Raw genomic sequence first — 17,043 nt, 5'->3', positions numbered from 1 at the left:
TTATCCTCTATGCATAATTCATAATTCAGAGCTTAATTAACTAAAGCTCCTCGTGGCAGTGCCTGGAGAGGCTCCTACCGGCTCTAGGAACTGCAGCTCTTCCAGCCGCTCCGATCCATGGCTGCTGGGCTCTTTCCCAAGGCAATATTGCTGCTCTGGTTGCCATATCCATATCTCATTGTTATGCTGTGCTGTGCTGTCCAACATCTTTTAAAGACTTTTTAATTGTGATTTTCAGTTTTTCGCTCAGGCAGGATTCGCTTCCGGCAAAGCCAGTGGGAGCAGCCAACGGCTGAGCTCCACGGTCAAGCTCCACAGCCCCCCTAGACTGACCATCCCCACAACACCTGGAGAAATCTGCCTTCCACACAGTGCTGGCTGCTGGGAAATACCTGTGCCGGGGAGATTTTCCGACCTTGTCCTCCATTCTCTGCATCCTTTCCAGAATCGGTATTTCTACCAGGACAGTGCTGGCATTTACTCCTTGCATCCTATACAAATTACAGGAGAAGTTACTCTGCCCTCAACACTGATATAGAAAATGGCATTTGTAAATCCAGGAGTACACAGCACTGTTGTCCTCTTTGGCAATTTTCCTTGAGGAATAACAGGGAGTTTTTATGAAGTGAGATAGAGTGCAGCATGACTACAGTGCTATCCCACTGCCTCTGGAAAAAGGGATTTCTTTGCATTACTCTACACTCACTATAACTTATTGATTGTCTCTAGAAAGATGTCCTGACCTTCTCACTCACACCAATGTCTCCCCATGTGTTTTGAGGTACCCTGACCAGGGTAGGAGGGCACAACACCAGTGCTCAGCACCCCAAGCTGGGCAGGAACACCTGGGGGGAAGACTGAGACAGAATGGGATGACCTGAGCGCAGCCTGCAGACCTTGGCCCTCAGCACCAACCATAGGTCAATATTTTTCATTCATCTGGCCAAAATAATTTCCCCATGGGAATCATAAAGGAGTCTCAAAGGAGCTGATGCAATCAGCATCCCTCAGTGATGTTGATTGAGAATAATCCCAGAGATGCTGGTGAGATTGGAGCACCAGTGGTGGATGGGAAGGTGAAGGAACAGAGAAATAACAGAAAAGAAGGAAAGCACAGATTACAGCTGGCACCAGTAACCATGGCATTGTGAAACCCAGGTTTTGTCCAACAGCTGATTGCGATATGTGAGGAGATGATGCATTTGATGGAGGGAGGTATCTGATCACTGCCGTAGGTTGTTGTGATGTATTTGATGTGGCATCAGGCACCATTCTCACAGAATCAGCGTGATGCAGTATCAGCGCAGCACATCTTAAGTGGGCTATGAACTGGCTCATTGACAGATCTCAGAGAACAGACAGATGAGGAGGAATCATCTTCACAAGGAAGAATTATTAATGAGTCTGTTCAGATCTGGCACTCAGCACTGTGACTCCTTCACGTTGTCACGGTCTGCAGGTAAATACCAAATCCCTGGTGATTGCTGTACAAGCAGGAGATCAGGGCTGGTTAACGGGAGCGGGGACGTGCAGCCACACAGCACAACCCTGATCACAGCACAAGTGAATTATTAAACCAGATGCTGTCCAGCCACTCAGATTAACTCATTTCTGTGCCAAGAAACAGAGGGACTTGGGGGTCCCAGAGACTGCAGGATTCTTCAGCAGTGGCTAAAGCAGGTGGCATCACTCAGGTCAGAGAAACCTCCTGCAGCTGGAGCAGAGAGTGGTGCTTTGTTTCCCCATGGCACTGCAGAGGCAGTGGCAGCCCCACACAGCCCACTCCTGATGGGGTCTGTGGCTTGGCCAGCAAAGCTGTGGGCCAGCAGCATCATACCTGCTCCTCCCTTGCTTTGTGCATCACCCAGGGACCAGCACCCATGAACTGGGTGACACAAGGAGCAGGACAGTGGCACTAACTCTGGCTGTGCCTTTCTGGTGAGGTGGTAGCCCCCTCCCAGTCCACCTGTGGGTCCTCCCCAGTGCCTGGTTTTCTCTGCAGAGGCTGGTTGCTCTCTTCGTGGGGGGAAAAGGGATTTGTACTAAAGCTCTTTGCATGAAAAAATAAAATCCATACTGTGCTGCTTTGCTTTGCCCTGGCTCCCAAGCTGTGATGTTTCATTGATTAGCTTGTAAGAGCTTGGAGCAGAGCCCGTGCTTTGCTGGGAGCGTTTCCGCAGCTCCCGCAGGTGGAAAGCCATTAACCGCCTTCAGCCTCTTCCCTCCACCTCCAGACTCGTCCCTCTACCTCCAGAGCACCTTTGTGTGGACGTTTTGTAGTTGTTTTAAGAGAAAAGCCCCTAAAACACACGGTTCCCACATGGGGCTGGTTTCCTCACACTCTTCCTTGTCCTGGAGGCCGGGGATGTCCTAGGCAGAGTCACCCCTGAGGCAGAGCCACTGCCCAACCTGCAGCACTGTGAGCTCACATGGATACAAGAATATTTATTCCCAGACATTTTAGCAAAATAACAACATTTCACTTGTGCAGAGCAATTATGGAGGCTTGCTCAAAGATCCTGCTGCTGCGTGTGTCAGTGTGATGAGGGGCTGGTAATAAACCTCCCGGCACTCACTAAGTGCTGCCGTATAAATGCCTCCTCTGGAATAACAGCACTTTGGCTCCCAGCACCTGCTCCCATCCTGCGGACAGGGATTTGTGGAGGTGGAAGATCTAGTGTTGGGTCCTGGTGCTTCATACAGCCGGTTACGGCACCCAGTGGCTCTTCCTGGAGGGGCTTGTCCTTGGATGGCAGCCCCTGGGCTCTCTGCTCATGGCAGAATCCAGCCATGGCTCCTCACAGTGGGATGCTCTGAGCAGATCCTAAGGATGGGCAGCAGTCCTACCGTGGTGGCTCCGGCACCTCGCCACAGCAGCCAGCAGCCCCAGGCCCACCAATCTCCCTGTCTGCGGAGGAGCAGCACCTGGGGGACGCCACAGGGATCCAGGCGTGGCTCAGAGCCATGGGAGGGAAACTGTGGGGGGAGGAGGAGGAGGAGCCAGGCTGGAAGCAACTTGTGTGGGGCCCTGGCAGGGCTTCAGCATCGCAGCGTGTGCGTGTGCTTTCGCACGGTGGGAGATGTAGCGCAAGCTGCCATCAGATTAGCAAATGCACTGCAAACACGAGCCATCCGGGAGCGAATCGCTCTCCAACGAGCACAGCCCTCCATGCCTGCTTGGGTGGGCAGTGCTGCCCGTTCCCCGTGCCTTGCCTGCAGGCAGGTGGGGGCTTTCAGTGGGCGTCTATGCAGGGATGTCCCTGGCTGGGAGTACCCGACACTGTTCCCGGCGGCTCCAGCCAGTCTCAAGCAGCACCTGTGCCTCTCCGAAAGGACTTGCCTCTCCATGGCACAGGGTCAGAGATGCCAGCCCTGGCCCTGCCCAGGTGCCAGCCCTGCAGAAGCCGTTTCCAGTTGTAGCTAATTACTGTGCAAGGAAACTGAGCTGCTGCGTGACACGAGTGTGTTCCACGGCAGCTCAGCTCCCTGTGGCCCTGGGGAGTTGCCCCTGGCCCTGTCCTGTCACCCGGAGATGGCACCAGAGCTCAGAGCTGCTCAGGCTGTGGATCAGGCAGGGCTGGGAGCTGGGAAAGCAGGAAGGAGAGTTTGCTGTAGGTTAAAGGAGGTCATGTTATTGCAGACAGGACTGCTGAGCTCCCTGAGCAGCCACGGGGTTAATGGAATGAACCACAGAAATTTGTAAATCTTTCCTGAGCTTCCAGGAGATCAGTTTTTGTTTGGTGTTTGGCGATAGAAGCAAATACTGTCCCTGACCTGGTCATTAGGATGACTCAGTGAGGACTGATTTTGGTTTCCAAAAGGGTTTTATACAACTGGGAAAAGCTCCATGGGGATAGGTGCTGCACTAGCCCCAGCTCCCTGCACACTCAGTGGCCCTGAGCCCAGCATGTCCTAAGGCTGGAGGGATGTGGGACACAGCCTGTCTGAGTGCAGTGAATTAACAACATCTTGGGGGATTTCAAATGGAAGAAGCCTCCTGACAGCTCACATGTGGGTCTAATAATTTACTATAACTGCTTTTATGGCAGACCGTAAAAATCTAAAATAAGGCTGGGAATTGTCAGAGAATCCCACACAGAGCTGAATTTCTGCATAATCACAGTTTTTAGGCTCCAGTGCCTTCTTATGGAAACTCTGAGATGTTCAATAGGCTCCCTCGGTCCTAGTGATGAGTAGGTGATGGACGAGGTCACTGATGGAGATCTCCAGTGGTCCTGTCCAACCTGAGTGACTCTGGGAGCAAGAAGTCCCCTCCCTGCCTTGACTCTGGAGAGCAGCTCCTCACCTTGCACCCTCCTGATGGCCCTCTCGCTGTCCCCAACCTCTCCAAAGGGACCAGCATCCCAGGGAATGCAGAGAGGGATTTTGTTTCCCAGGCCCAAGCTCTCCAGTGCCTTCAATATGGAGCACATGGTCTGTCCCCAGAGGGTGACATTAAACACTGAGGTAATTCTGCCTCCGAGAGCTGACCCTGAGCCGTTATCGCAATTACTCTGAGTGCCACCGGATGATACTCGGTAATTACGTGGTTCTTTCATCTGGGATCTCTGAGCGCTTACTGATCAATTAATTACACTTTGCAGCAGGCTTTCTCCCCAGTGCCGGATGCTGATGGATCAATAATCCCTCTCCTGAGATGTGGCCGGCGCTGAATGGCACAGCCCTGCCAGCACAGGGCTCGACCCACAGGGATGGAGTCCAGGGGTCTGAGGTGTCCAGGCTCCCTAGGGAAGGTGGGGATGAGGTCATGGAAAGCTCATGGGTGAGACTTATAAAATTTAGCTTGGATAAAACTTCTAAGATCCTTGAGCCCAAGCCTTAACCCAGTTCAGGAGGGTCCTGAGCAGTTGCCGGCTCTTCCCTACCCTTCCTTCTTATTTCCTCAGCATCGACTCTTCAGAGATGCAAGAGTGAAAATCAAGGATGTGGGGGCTGTCTCTGGGTGGGGTGTCACAGCTATCTCAGAGCTTGGAGCTAAATTGCAGCATTTGCAGCCTGTCCCTGCCAGGAGAGCTGCAGGCTGCACTGTCCCTGTCCCAGCTCATTGCTGAAAATTGCCAGTTGCAGGCAGAGAAACACATTTCCCCCTTCCCAGGAGCCCCCCGGCTCAGCTGAGCTGATCTCATTCCCCTCCTGCTTGGCCAAAAAGATGCATCACTCTGCAGCCTTACATCCTTTCCATCCTTTTCCTGGCTGCCCTCAGCGACATGTTCTCTTCCTGCAATACCTGCCTGGCAGAGCTCTGGCTCCCAGCCCCCTTCCCGATACTGGTGGGGACAGTGGCACATGGGAAGGGCAGCACAGCCGCGCAGGGGGGGCTGCACTGGAAGCAGGACAGGTTTTCTCACCCTGGGACTGTGCCCTGCACTTTTGGCTGTCCTTCCTTCCTTCCAGGCAACCTTTCAGCCCAGATGGAGAGCACCATAAGGAGTTTTGTTTCCTTCCCAAAACACACAACACATTCCCTGCCTGTCTAACAAGGTGTCTGCGCTGGGCTGTGTGACGTGGTGCGAGGCACAGCCGGCTCTGCAGGAGCCATCCACACTCCTGCCCTCAGTCCCTGCAGCAGAGAGGGGGAACGAGGGGGAGCAAGAGGAGTGAGGAGGGAGTGAGGGGAGCTCTGTCCCCCCATGCCCCATGTCCCGATGGAGCAGAGCCACATCCCGTGCTCAGGGACACTCTGTGGGTGGGTGCTGTGCCCAGAGGGCACTGTGACGCTGCCCCACAGTAGATGTGGTGCTGCTCTGCCAGGACAGGAGGGATGGCACAGCTAGAGTGGTGTTAGCCACGGGGCTGGTACAGAAGGGCTGTGGGTGAGTGGCAGTGGGAACAGGCTGTGACTGCTGGAGGTACCCAGAGTGTGGCCATCCCTGGACCACTCATTCCTTGGCACTAGCACAGCATGGAGGAGTTTTTGGAACTGAGGAAGGTGTGGGACACAGCCAGGTTGGAGATGCTCCCTCCCACCTGGGCCTTGTTACTGAGAGCTATTAAAAAGGGCAGGGGCTGCCCCTTCCAGAGGCTCATGTGGAAGAGACTGAGGATGGGGAAGACTTTACAAGTTCATGCAGTGATAAGTGAGAATGGCTTTAAGCTGAAGGAGGGTGGGTTTAGATTAAATATAAGGAAGAAATTCTTTACTGAGAGGCACTGGCTGCCCAGAGAATCTGTGGATTAGGGGGTGGCTGTGGGGCTGTCTAAGCACTCGAATGAGCTGGTGCCAGTGGAGGGATGGAGGGACAAGCCATCAGCTGGGATTTCTCCAGCACTTAAAAGCCTCCTTCACATTCTCTGCCATGGAACACAGCCGTGATTTTTGCTTTACAAGTGTGATTGCTTATAACAGCATGAAATTACAGCCAGACCTGATCCACCTGGCAGCAGATAAGGGGAGCTGTGGAGTATGGCAGTGTTAGTACACAGGGGAGTGGAAGGAGGGAGCTTGGCAGCCCCTGTATGAGCCATGTCTCTGGGCTATCCTGGTGAGAGTGTGGTGGGGATCCCAGAGGGAATGCTGCAGGGTTAAACCTGGTGGTGATGAGGATGGGTGGGCAGAGAGGATTAGTCAAGGGGCTCAAACTGGGAATAAACACGTGGCTGCCCTGTCCAGAGCATACTCAGTCCCTCATTTGGAGTCTCCAGCTCTGGGTGTAATGACTTTGTGTTAATTAGCCTTGTCCCCTCATCAGTATGTGTCTTGCCTCAGGATGAAAGGTGGTCACAACCTCCTGAGGACTCAAACTCTTATGTGGAAAAGGTAATGAATGATCACTCAGGGCCTCAGGGGATCCATCAGCTGGTGAGGACAGTTGGAGCAGCTCTTTCCAGCCTTGCAGTGTTGGGACCTGCCCCTCTGACACTGGCTGTGGCCTGTAGCCAGGGATGGCCACAACTACACCTGGCTTCCACTGGCATCCACTGGGCAAATTATAGCAATGGATCAAAGGTTGGACTCGATGATCTTGGAGGTCTTTTCCAACCTAGAGGACTCTGTGATCCTGTGATTGCTCACGGGGCCCAACTCTGGCAGGTCACATTGCATGTGAGGGGGTGATGGGAATATCATGGTGACACACAGCTTTGAGTCACAGAGACCTTCCCCAGCTGCCTACGTGGCTCCCTGGGTCTGAGGATGATGAGAGGATGAGCTGTACAAACCTTTACACCTGGAGCCAAGGGCTTGAGCACATAACACTGATAATGCAACGTCCAAAACCACAGACAGTGATTTTTCTCTAATGGTTCTTCAAAAAATAAGACTTTTTGTAAAGCCATTGGTGGAGGTCCTGGTGGATGTGGAATTTGGGAAGCAGTGCCAGGCTCCACACTCCAGGACTGAGCTGCTACCAACAGCTCTGTGCAAGCTTCCTCTGCTCAAGCCCTGTCCCACACCTCCTTAAAAAACAGTCATTCCTGGCATTTTTCTCATTTTCATAAGCTTTTTTTCCCACTCTGGAAAAAAAAAAAAGGTCTCCGTTTACTCATCTCTGCCTGATTCCATTTGCCATCAATGGGTGTCGACCTGAGGTGGGTCAGTGAGCCCTAGGAAGGATTCCTGGCGGAACGAGCCTGTGTGTGCTGGGTGGGATTGATTTCACGGTGCAGAAGCCACTCATCAGGCAGCCCCTGCCTGCCCTCCTGCCGTGCACAGCACTGTGGAAAATGCACTTACTCGCATATTAGACCAATTCTCTGAAGTTCAAGCCTTCCAGGTATTTCTGGTCTCCACTGGTCTTGCCGTGTGCTTTCATCCCCTTTCATCCCGCTGCCTTCCCAGTTCTGCTCCGCTTCCCGTGCTTTTCAGAGAGAAAACAAACCAGCTGAGGGATGGCACAGCTGGGGGCTGGGGAGCATTTACCCAGAGACTGCGCTCTGCCAGCTTGACCTTTCCAGGGAACAGCCTCAGCGTCCAGGCAAGGCTGATCTTTGCTGCATGTGGCCTTCCCTGTGGCACTGCAGCGGCACTGCCAGGAAGGTGGGGCCCAACCCAGGGCCTGGATCAGTGGTCTGTGCTCAGAAAGCCTCAAACATCATGGCATTGCCTTCATGGGACTGGACATGCTGTTGGTGGGACAAGGCATGTTCTGCATCCCAAATCCCAGAGGTGAGGGGCTCTATGGGGTCAGGACAACGCTGCTCTGGGAAGCAGGCGGTGCCTCTGCCTTTGCCTTGAGCTCCTGATGGATCCCTGTGACTGATGGCCGAGTCTTTCACCCAGAACATGCTGGTAGCTTCCAAAAACCCTGGTGATGGATGTTCTCATTAAACAGGGGTGCACTGCGAGGGAGAGGAGCAGATGACTTACTGGCTTCACTGTGGGCTTTGCTGGCAGAGAGAAGCACAGTTCATTCCTTCTTCCCCAAAGCCAGGGAAGCAGCAGGTGTGTTCATCACCTGAAACAGCCTCTGGGGCAGGGGCTGGGGTGCAGTGCAGGGCTCAGGGGGGCCTTGGCAGGTCACTCTCACTGCAGTCCAGAGCAGTGCTCCCTTTCCACCTCTGATGCCCAGCAGGAGCTGGTGAGATGATCCAAAACAGGGCAATCCCAGCTTATCCATGGCTGTGCTCAGAAGACAAGTGAAAGGACCTGGGGGGGGCTCTGAGCATCCTGATGAAGTTGAAGATGTCCCTGCTTATTGCGGGGGTGCAGACTAGGTGACCAAAGTTCCCTTCTACCCTAAACAATTTTGTGATTCTATGATCAGGGCAGAGGCAAGTTGGACACACCAAACAGCGCTGCCCTTGCAGCCTCCAAGATGGAAAACAGCTTCAGTTCATGCAAGCCACATCAGCACTGGCTTGGTGGCCATGTATTCCCTCACCAGTGGGCCATGCAATGCCTGCTGCAACCCCCTGCTGCTGAAGTCTGGGCTGCATGGGGGCTGTCACTGGGCTGGGTATCATGAGGCTGGAAGTGTGCCTGCAACCAGGAACAACACCTCATTGTGCTGGAGATCCATCTCCGCCCTCTGCACTCATGGTTAGTTCATCCTCATATGCTCAGAGAATGGATATCTGAGAGGGTGATGATCCAATGCAGGAGTGGGAGGTACTTTGATTTCTCTTTCTGGGATAATGTTTATTTTCTTGGCATGCTTCAAGAACTTGTGTGCAGGGGTGTAGAGGATGAGCAGGCTGTCCCCAGGGGTGCCTGGGTGCAGGTTTTGGCAGGGGATCAGGGATACAGGAACTGAGTAGGGATGGACTCTGCCCTTCAGCACTGCTGGGCTTTTGTCTGGGATACTCTGGGGCTCATGGCTTTGGGGGACCAGAAACACAATTTGATTTACCCAAATTTGTTTGGTCTTGAAATGAACAGTTAAAGGGAAAGTGGGAGTTTGAGCAGGGACACAGGTACTTGGCTGTATTAGAAGGAAGATTTGCAGTCTCAGGCTGGCTGTGGGATCAAGGACTGCATTAGTATTGACCTCAGGTGTGGTTAGCAGCAGGGATTTTCTAACTCAGCACGAGGCCATGCTCGGCTCTAAATCTCACCTAACACTGCAGTGACACCACCTGCCTTGTAGGAGTGTTTGGGGTCTTTGATTCCATCTGCTGAAACCCACCCGCACCCCAAGATGAAGGGTAGTCTGTCTGTGCGACGTGCTGTTGTGGCTGTTAGTTGTGCATCAGGCATCAATGTGGCATCTGAAACCATCTTGTGCAGAACAAATGTTGCACTGAGCAGGATCCCAGCTCCAGTCTTGGGGAGGGAGGCTGGGAGGAAAAAGCTCCCAGATCCCCTCACCCTTCTGCTGTAGCTCTGCCCCAGCACAGGACTTGGCCTTGTGTTGGGCTTCAGGCAGAAAGAGCAGGTGGTGGTTGTAGTGTCTCATGTCACCCCAGGGACAAGTTATCCCAGGAAAAATGCAGGTTCTCCCTCTCTGTGGGCTCCTGAAGTGCTTCAGCTTTGATATGCTCCTTCTGCAAGGGAGCAGAGCTAAAGGGAACATGGAATCAGCACTGTCTTCCCCCAGGAGCTCTTCCTCTTCAGGCTTCACTTGGTGTCATAATGATCCAATCAATCCCAGGAGGCTCCAAATAATTATTAATTAAGGCAATGATTGGGTGATTTGGCCGTCATTGCAGCTGTCTTTCACAGGCAGAGAGAAAAGCATGTTCCTTTCTTATTTTTTCCTAAAGCCTGACTTTCTGATGGCACGCGGCTGCTCTGCAGAACACAATGTAATAGCAGGGTGAGTCACAGCCAAGGATTTGTATTCAATATCAGTTCGGATTACATTAGCTTTGCCTAATGCCTTAGCAATAAAGTGCCTCTTCATTGTATGGCTGCAATTTATTTCGGCTCCTGGGTTGGTACAGAGCAAACATCCGTCATGCTGCAACACGTGTGCCCTGCGACGGGAGCGAGCGGTGGATGTTGGCTGGTCTCAGAGGTGGCGGGGGATGCAGGCTGTGCTGGCTGGTGCTCTGCCTCTCCTCCTGCTCCTGCTCCCGGCAGGAGCTCTGTGCTGGCTGCTGCCGCTGCCCAGAACGTGCTGACAGCAGATGGGCTCTGCAACAGGGCTGTTCTTAAAGCCACCGCTTGGAAGCTGGGACAGAGAGGTTTGTGGAGGCTGGGAGGCAGAGGGACCCTGGGGATGTACTGGTGGAAAGATCTCTTGTTGTCATAGAATCTCAGAAGGGTTTGGGTTAGAAGGGACCTTAGGCCTCATCTCGTTCCACCTCCTGCCTTGTGCAGGGACACCTTCCACTAGAACAGGTTGCTCCAAACCCCATCCAACTTGGCCTTGAACACTTCCAGGAAGGGGGCATTATCCATTTGTTGAGCAGTAAAACCTGCCCAGGTTTCAGAGAGAAGCCCAGTTGAATGCAGTGGCCTGTTCCCCCAGCAAGGTGTGGTGCTGGTGTCGAGTGCTTCATTCCTGGAGCAGTTCCCTTAATCCGCCCCGTAACAAGCTGCCAGTCCTGGAGCAACATTCCAGCCCTGCACCTCCGTGCTCCCTGCAGTGTGCAGGCTGCAGCTGCTGCTCCTCACGGCACTGAGCAAGGCTTTGGCTGAGGTTTGAAGCCACCTGAGCCCCCAGTGCCCAGCTCGGCTGAGTGGGCAGTGCAGGAGGGCGGCTGATCCCCAGGCTGACGACGTTCAGGTCACGTCCCTGCTGCACACACTGTTTCCCCCCCTCTGCCAGCCTTGCCTCCGGTGCTTTCCCACTGGTGCTGTTCCCCTGTGTGCAAATGCCTTGGCAGAGCAAAAGAGATGCAGAAAAGCAGCAAAGGCTGCCGAGAGCACAGTCCGTGCTCTGTTCTGTGCCGGTTGCAGCTGCTTGGCAAAGGGTTCCTGTGCTGGGCTCTGGCAGCTCAGCGCTGCCGGCACAGCCCAGAGCAAGGGCGAGGGGACAGCCAGGATTGCTTTTTTTAGTGGGTTTGCAGAGGTCTGGGAAAATGGAGCGTTTTCCTTTGCTGCCCTTGTGAGACCCAGTGATGATTCACGTGGGTAGCGGTGAGTAAGAGTCTTATCTTTATTTACTTGATGGTTTTGTGGTGCCACTGTGGAACACTGAGGAGGAGGAGCAGTTCCGAAAGGACCCTCCTGGAGCACTTCCAGACTGGCTCTGGTGAAAGGAGGGCTGAGCAAGTCAATAATGATTTATGGACTCTCCCATGCAAAACAGGGGTCCCCATTCTGCCTCACACAGAGGCACTGGTTTTGTCAAAGGAGGAGACTGGCCTCTGCCTTGCTCAAAGGAGCTGCCAGAGATTTCCTTAATGCCAAAGAAACGCCCCCACACGTCCTCCTGTGTGATGGTGGGTGTTGCATGGTCTCATCCTGTTTGTTTGTCACCCAGCCAGGAAGCAGGAGAGATGCCTTGTCTGCACACAATTGTTTGCACAATGCAAGGAGCAAGCCATGAATAATCCCAGTGAGCTCTCTGTGGTGTTCCCTGACCTGGGAATTGTCGCCGTGGGAGATGGACACCCACAGATGTCAAAGCTACCCACCAAACAGGGACTCCGGTACTGTACTGCTCACCAGGCAGTGACACAAAGATGTGGGAACGAAGGGTGTGACCCCAGGGCTGTGCTGAGCCAGAGGGATGGCTCTGGGATAGGGTTCTTAAGGCCAGCACTGGATGGGTGATGCCTGTGCAGTACTGATGCAGTGCTCATGCCAGTGCTGTCCCTGGTCGCCTGGTGGCCCCTGGACACTGTTGGTGTCTGTGGTCTGGGACAGAGCTGTCCTGCTCCCACACCGCGTTGGGCTGCGGTGACGCTGCTGCTAACTGTAGATGTTGTTAGAGGTGACATCTAATTGCTGAGAACACCTCAGGCTCGCAGCCCCATGATTGCAAGCATGGCTGGGCGAGTGCCAGCTCCATGCGCCGCAGCCGCCGCCAGCGCATGCCCAGCACAGGATGGGATGCTCCTCAGCACCATGCCAGGTGCCTGTGCTGTGCCACCAGCCTGCAGTGCACCAGCAGCACCCTCGGCTTTCCCACCCTTCACCTCTGCATTTCCCAGGAACCAGCTGCTCTCCCACCAGCGCTCCCTTGACCCTTTTCTGCCCGATAACCCAGAAGTAGCACCATGGGGCTGGGGGACTGCCTGGGGTCTGGTTGACAAGCCAGAGCTCTGGGAATGCACCATCGCCCCCCACTTTCCTTGGCCACCCCTCACATACTGCCAGTTTGAGCTGGTGGGATGGTCGTACAGTGGTAGGGGAGCCGCAAGGACTGAGCAGAGCAGGGAGTTCCCCCAGTGCTTCCTGGGCTTCCGGGGATGGGAATGGGGATCCCTGAGCAGGAGCATTGCCCTGATCTCCCCACAAACCCAGCATTACTCCCACTAAAGAGCTTAAGCCACAGGGCCCAATGTTAAACCTATTAATGCTGACAGCGGCGCCCGGGAGCTGAGGGCTTGATGCCAGTGCCAGTGCCGAGGGCACTTCTCTGGGATTAAGAAGCTCTCAGACACTGTTCCCTTCCTGCAAGGTTTGGGTGAAGAGCCCCGTTTGCTGGGACTGCTGGTAAGTTGGCATTCCACGGGAGCAGTGGGATCTGGGTTCCTTGGCAAATCAAGTGCCATCTAAGAAAAAGTAGATTTTAATCAAATCCAAGGCAATGTCGCGATCTAGAGACAGGAAATTTAGGCCATGCTCACAAACTGGGAGGCTGTGTCCCAGAAAACATCAAATGTGAAAATAACTTGGAGTCTGTAGGAAAAAAAAGCAGCTCAGCGGGTGCTCTTAGGGCTGTGCAGGGAGGTACCTTCCAAGGCTGGAGTGAACAGCCCCAGAACGGCTGTGGGTCAGGTGGGGCCTTAGGAGAGTTGCCATGGTCCTGACGTGGTCCTGACATACCTGTGGGACCAAGTGGAATGTTCCAGGCAGGTCTGGGACCTGTGGTTAATTAAAGAGGGGTTTGGCAAAGAAGAGGCAGTGAATGAAAGAGGTAAGAAAATTCTTTGAGGACCAGAAAAATACCTCTGAGGGGTGAGGGGGTTTAGCAAAAGGAGGATCCAGAGGTGCCTTGAATCCACTGCACAAAAAGCATCCTGGGATACAACAGGCACTGAAAGGGCCCTTTAATCCAACAGCAAAAGCACTCCAGAGCTGATGACTGGAAGTTGGAGCCAGACATATTTAAATTAGAACAAAAGACACATTTCTAATAGTGAGGTAATTAACCACTGGAACGAATTATCAAGGGGAAGTGATGCTTTTTCAGTCTCTTGAAGTTTTCAGATTAAGTGGGGATGTTTTTTCTGAGAAGAAGCTTTACTTGCACATAGATGGCTGGAGGAATTTACTGCGTGTGCTCGAAGGTCAGCCCAGACCCTGCAGTTCTGCCTTGAAATCAGTGTTTTGATGAAACTGGTGGAAATTTTAAGGCAAAAGCCAGGCTCAAGTCATGGCCATGGAACAAGGGGAAGAGGCATTTCCCTGCATATCCCTGTTCCCAGGGAAGCCAGGACCACTTGTCCTGCCACTGTCCCTGCTTTTGCACTTGCCACCCTTGGGGCAATTCCTTTGCTTTTGATAAATGGTGCTTGTATAAAATTTGGAGTTGGAGAGTGGTCTGGATGTGTCCCTGGGGACCTGCTCTGGGTGATAGGGTTACAGCCCTCTATGCTTCCCCGGAAACAGAGGCCTGTCCAAGCAGAGACTCTCCTTGCAGGACACTATATATATGTATATATATCTATATTTATTTATTTAGATTTCTATGGCACACTGACAGTCCTCCAGCACTTGCACCATTGCACTGGCCATGCCTGACGTGAGGTTGTTATTGTGTGTTTGGTGTCAGACGGTTTGGCCCTTCCCATGAGCTGGGGCTGAGCTGGGAAGTCAATCACAGCCACTCCGTAGAGCTCTGGTCCTGTAATTACTCTGTGATTAAATAAAAACGTAATTCCTTCAACACCTCCGCACTTCTGCTTTATTGCAGGAGAGCCCACACAAGGAATTAATGTTTAAATAATGGCTTTCCTCCCCAGGAACAGGCTCTGAAATAGGCAGGAATGTATTAATGCTCTGCCATGAGGATGGAAGGAGCAGCACCTTGCTGTGGGACACCGGGGACCACGAGTGCAGCATCCTCTGGGGTTTTCCCAGTGATCTCTATTTCCATGTCTTATGGACGCAGCTGAGAGGTCTCTCAGGCAGAACATGTGGGTACAGCCCCCCGAACCACCAGCCCCAGCTGGCAAAAGGAGCCTTCCTGGGTGCAATTCCAGCTCGTGATGGCTTGGAAACTGCCCAGTAATTTCTGCAATTCAGATGTAAGTTTGAAGCCTGGAGGAGTGCAGATAATTCCAGCTTCTGGCTGCGTGGATTTCTAAGCTGCCCATTTTTCCTGTCGGCAGATGCCAGCTGAGACGTCTGTGCCTTGGGAAGAATTGTCTCTCCCTGCAAAGGGAGACACGTTTTCAACCTCTTTATTAAACCGAGCACAATCCTGTGCACCAGCAGAGATGAAGAAAAGCCCCTGATAAGCAGGACTGGCCTTTCCCTGAGTTTCCAGTCTCCTTGGTTACAGTACACCATACAAACGCTTTTTTTGGAGACCAGGCTGTTAAGCAGAGAGTTTGAATCCCAGGTCTGAGAGGTTTCCCAGCTCACTGCCTCTTGCTGCCTCGTTCCATCACACAGGGAGCCTGGGAGCTGGTGGTGGTGTTGGGAAAGATGCTCAGCAGAGGAAGATGTGGGACAGGGGATCATGCTGGTTCTGCAGAGGTGCTGAGCACCACAGTCAGAGCAGATCCCATGGACTCTGTGTAATCCCAAAGGCCAAAGCAGCTCCTTTCCCACAGCTTTATCCTGGGCAGGAATTTAAGCTAAGCACAGCAGCAGCAGGAGCCCAAAATTGTCCTGTAACACTTTTCTGAGCCCTCTGGAGCAGTGGGAGGACCTGGACCTGCAAAGCCAAAGTGGTCTGCAAACCCTGTTCAGCTGCTGTTAATGCTTGTAATATGCCCAAAATCCCTGGGGATTTTGGCCGTCAGCCCCCACCTTATTAGCTGTGTTTGTCACATCTCCTGAGATCTGAGTGCCTTAAACACAAGCACAGGCTATTTTCCATGTTGACCTTACACCCATGCTGTGCCCACAGTGCCACGTGCTGTGATGCCAGCTCGACTGTGTCACCCAGGGCACGGCAGTCCCAAGGGATTGCTGCCACCACATCCAAACTGTGACAGAATTAGTAATGTGATCCACTGGCTGGTCAGAGCCTCTTGTAGCTATGGTAATGGACTACCATAATTCACAATTAGAATGTCAAATTTAAACCCAGGCCTTGTGCAAAGGGATAAAAATATCTCTTTGCTCGTGGGATCTTGGTATTATTTGCTTTGCTATATTGGAAGCATAATGCTCTCACTAACATCAAGTGATTGCGCCAAGATTAAACACTTTTTCTGTTTATGCACGTTTCACCCTTTTATAGTTTTATTAAAACGCTGGCTGTACTGTCAATTAAGTGAATTCCTTCTACAGTTGTAAGCACATTTCATAGGAATAAATAATTTAATTTGCAGGGTGTTTTGGGCTCAAAATCACAATGCAAAGATGTTGGAAGGGTACAAAGCTGGGACCCCTGGACCTGCCCTGGGGCAGGAGAGGGGGCAATGTCATCTCACTGTGGTTCATCAGGGGTCAGGGACCTGAGCACAGAGCTCTCCAGGTCTGTATTGGATGTGCCTTCTCACAAACCCGGGCTGCACCACCAGCCCTTCCCACCACCCTCCAAACTGCCCATGGGGGTGAGGGGGCTCACGGCAGAGCCCAGAGTCCCCTTCACTGCTGCATTGTCATCAGCCACCCATCTCTGTGATGCCACTGACACCTTCCCTCTGAGGAGCCCAAAGCCCTCAGCAAATATTAATTAATTTTCCAAGCTGCACAGCTTGTGCTCCACGAAACTTCACAGTCATCGTTTCACTGAATTTCACATGAAAAAAATCTGTCTGTTTTCTGCCATTTCTTAACCTCCAAATGTTGCTTTCTTGGCACTTTCCAGAAAGCACATGTTCACGTTTCCAGCACGGATCCGTTTCCCTGGATCCCTGCCCACGCTCCCCGTGCTCAGCTGAGCCACCATGTCCCAGTGCAGGTAGGTGGCTGCGAGTCCCAGCCCCTGTCCAAGGTATCCCAAAAGCAAACCCCTCTGCCCCTCACTGCCACCTCTCCTTGATGAAGAAGTCCTGGATCACCAGGACTGTCCGTCTGTCCTGCACCCTGTGTCTTTGTACAGCACTGGGCACGCAAGCTCCCAGTTAAATCCTGCTATTCCTGGGAAACTCTGGCAAAGCATCCTGTAGGATGGCAGCTGACGAGGGCTATGCTGTTGGAAAGTAATTAAAATAGACAGGTACCAAACCTTTGTCTTAAAAACCACAAGGCCTTGAGCTATTTTTAGCACATCAGCAAAAAGTGGCAGCAGGGTGACAGGCACAGGGTCAGAGCCATCTCCAAGGGGTCTCTTTCCCAAGGCACAACCATTGAGCCCTGGCCCTTCAGACCACCAGATGAAAATATTAATATTCCTTAGGAAGAGCATT

The sequence above is a fragment of the Empidonax traillii genome, unplaced genomic scaffold, assembly GCF_003031625.1.
Source record: "Empidonax traillii isolate 1590-97213 ecotype Southwest subspecies unplaced genomic scaffold, ASM303162v1 scaffold731:size316458, whole genome shotgun sequence".
NCBI lineage: Eukaryota > Metazoa > Chordata > Aves > Passeriformes > Tyrannidae > Empidonax > Empidonax traillii.
Note: the sequence above shows the minus strand (reverse complement) of the source record.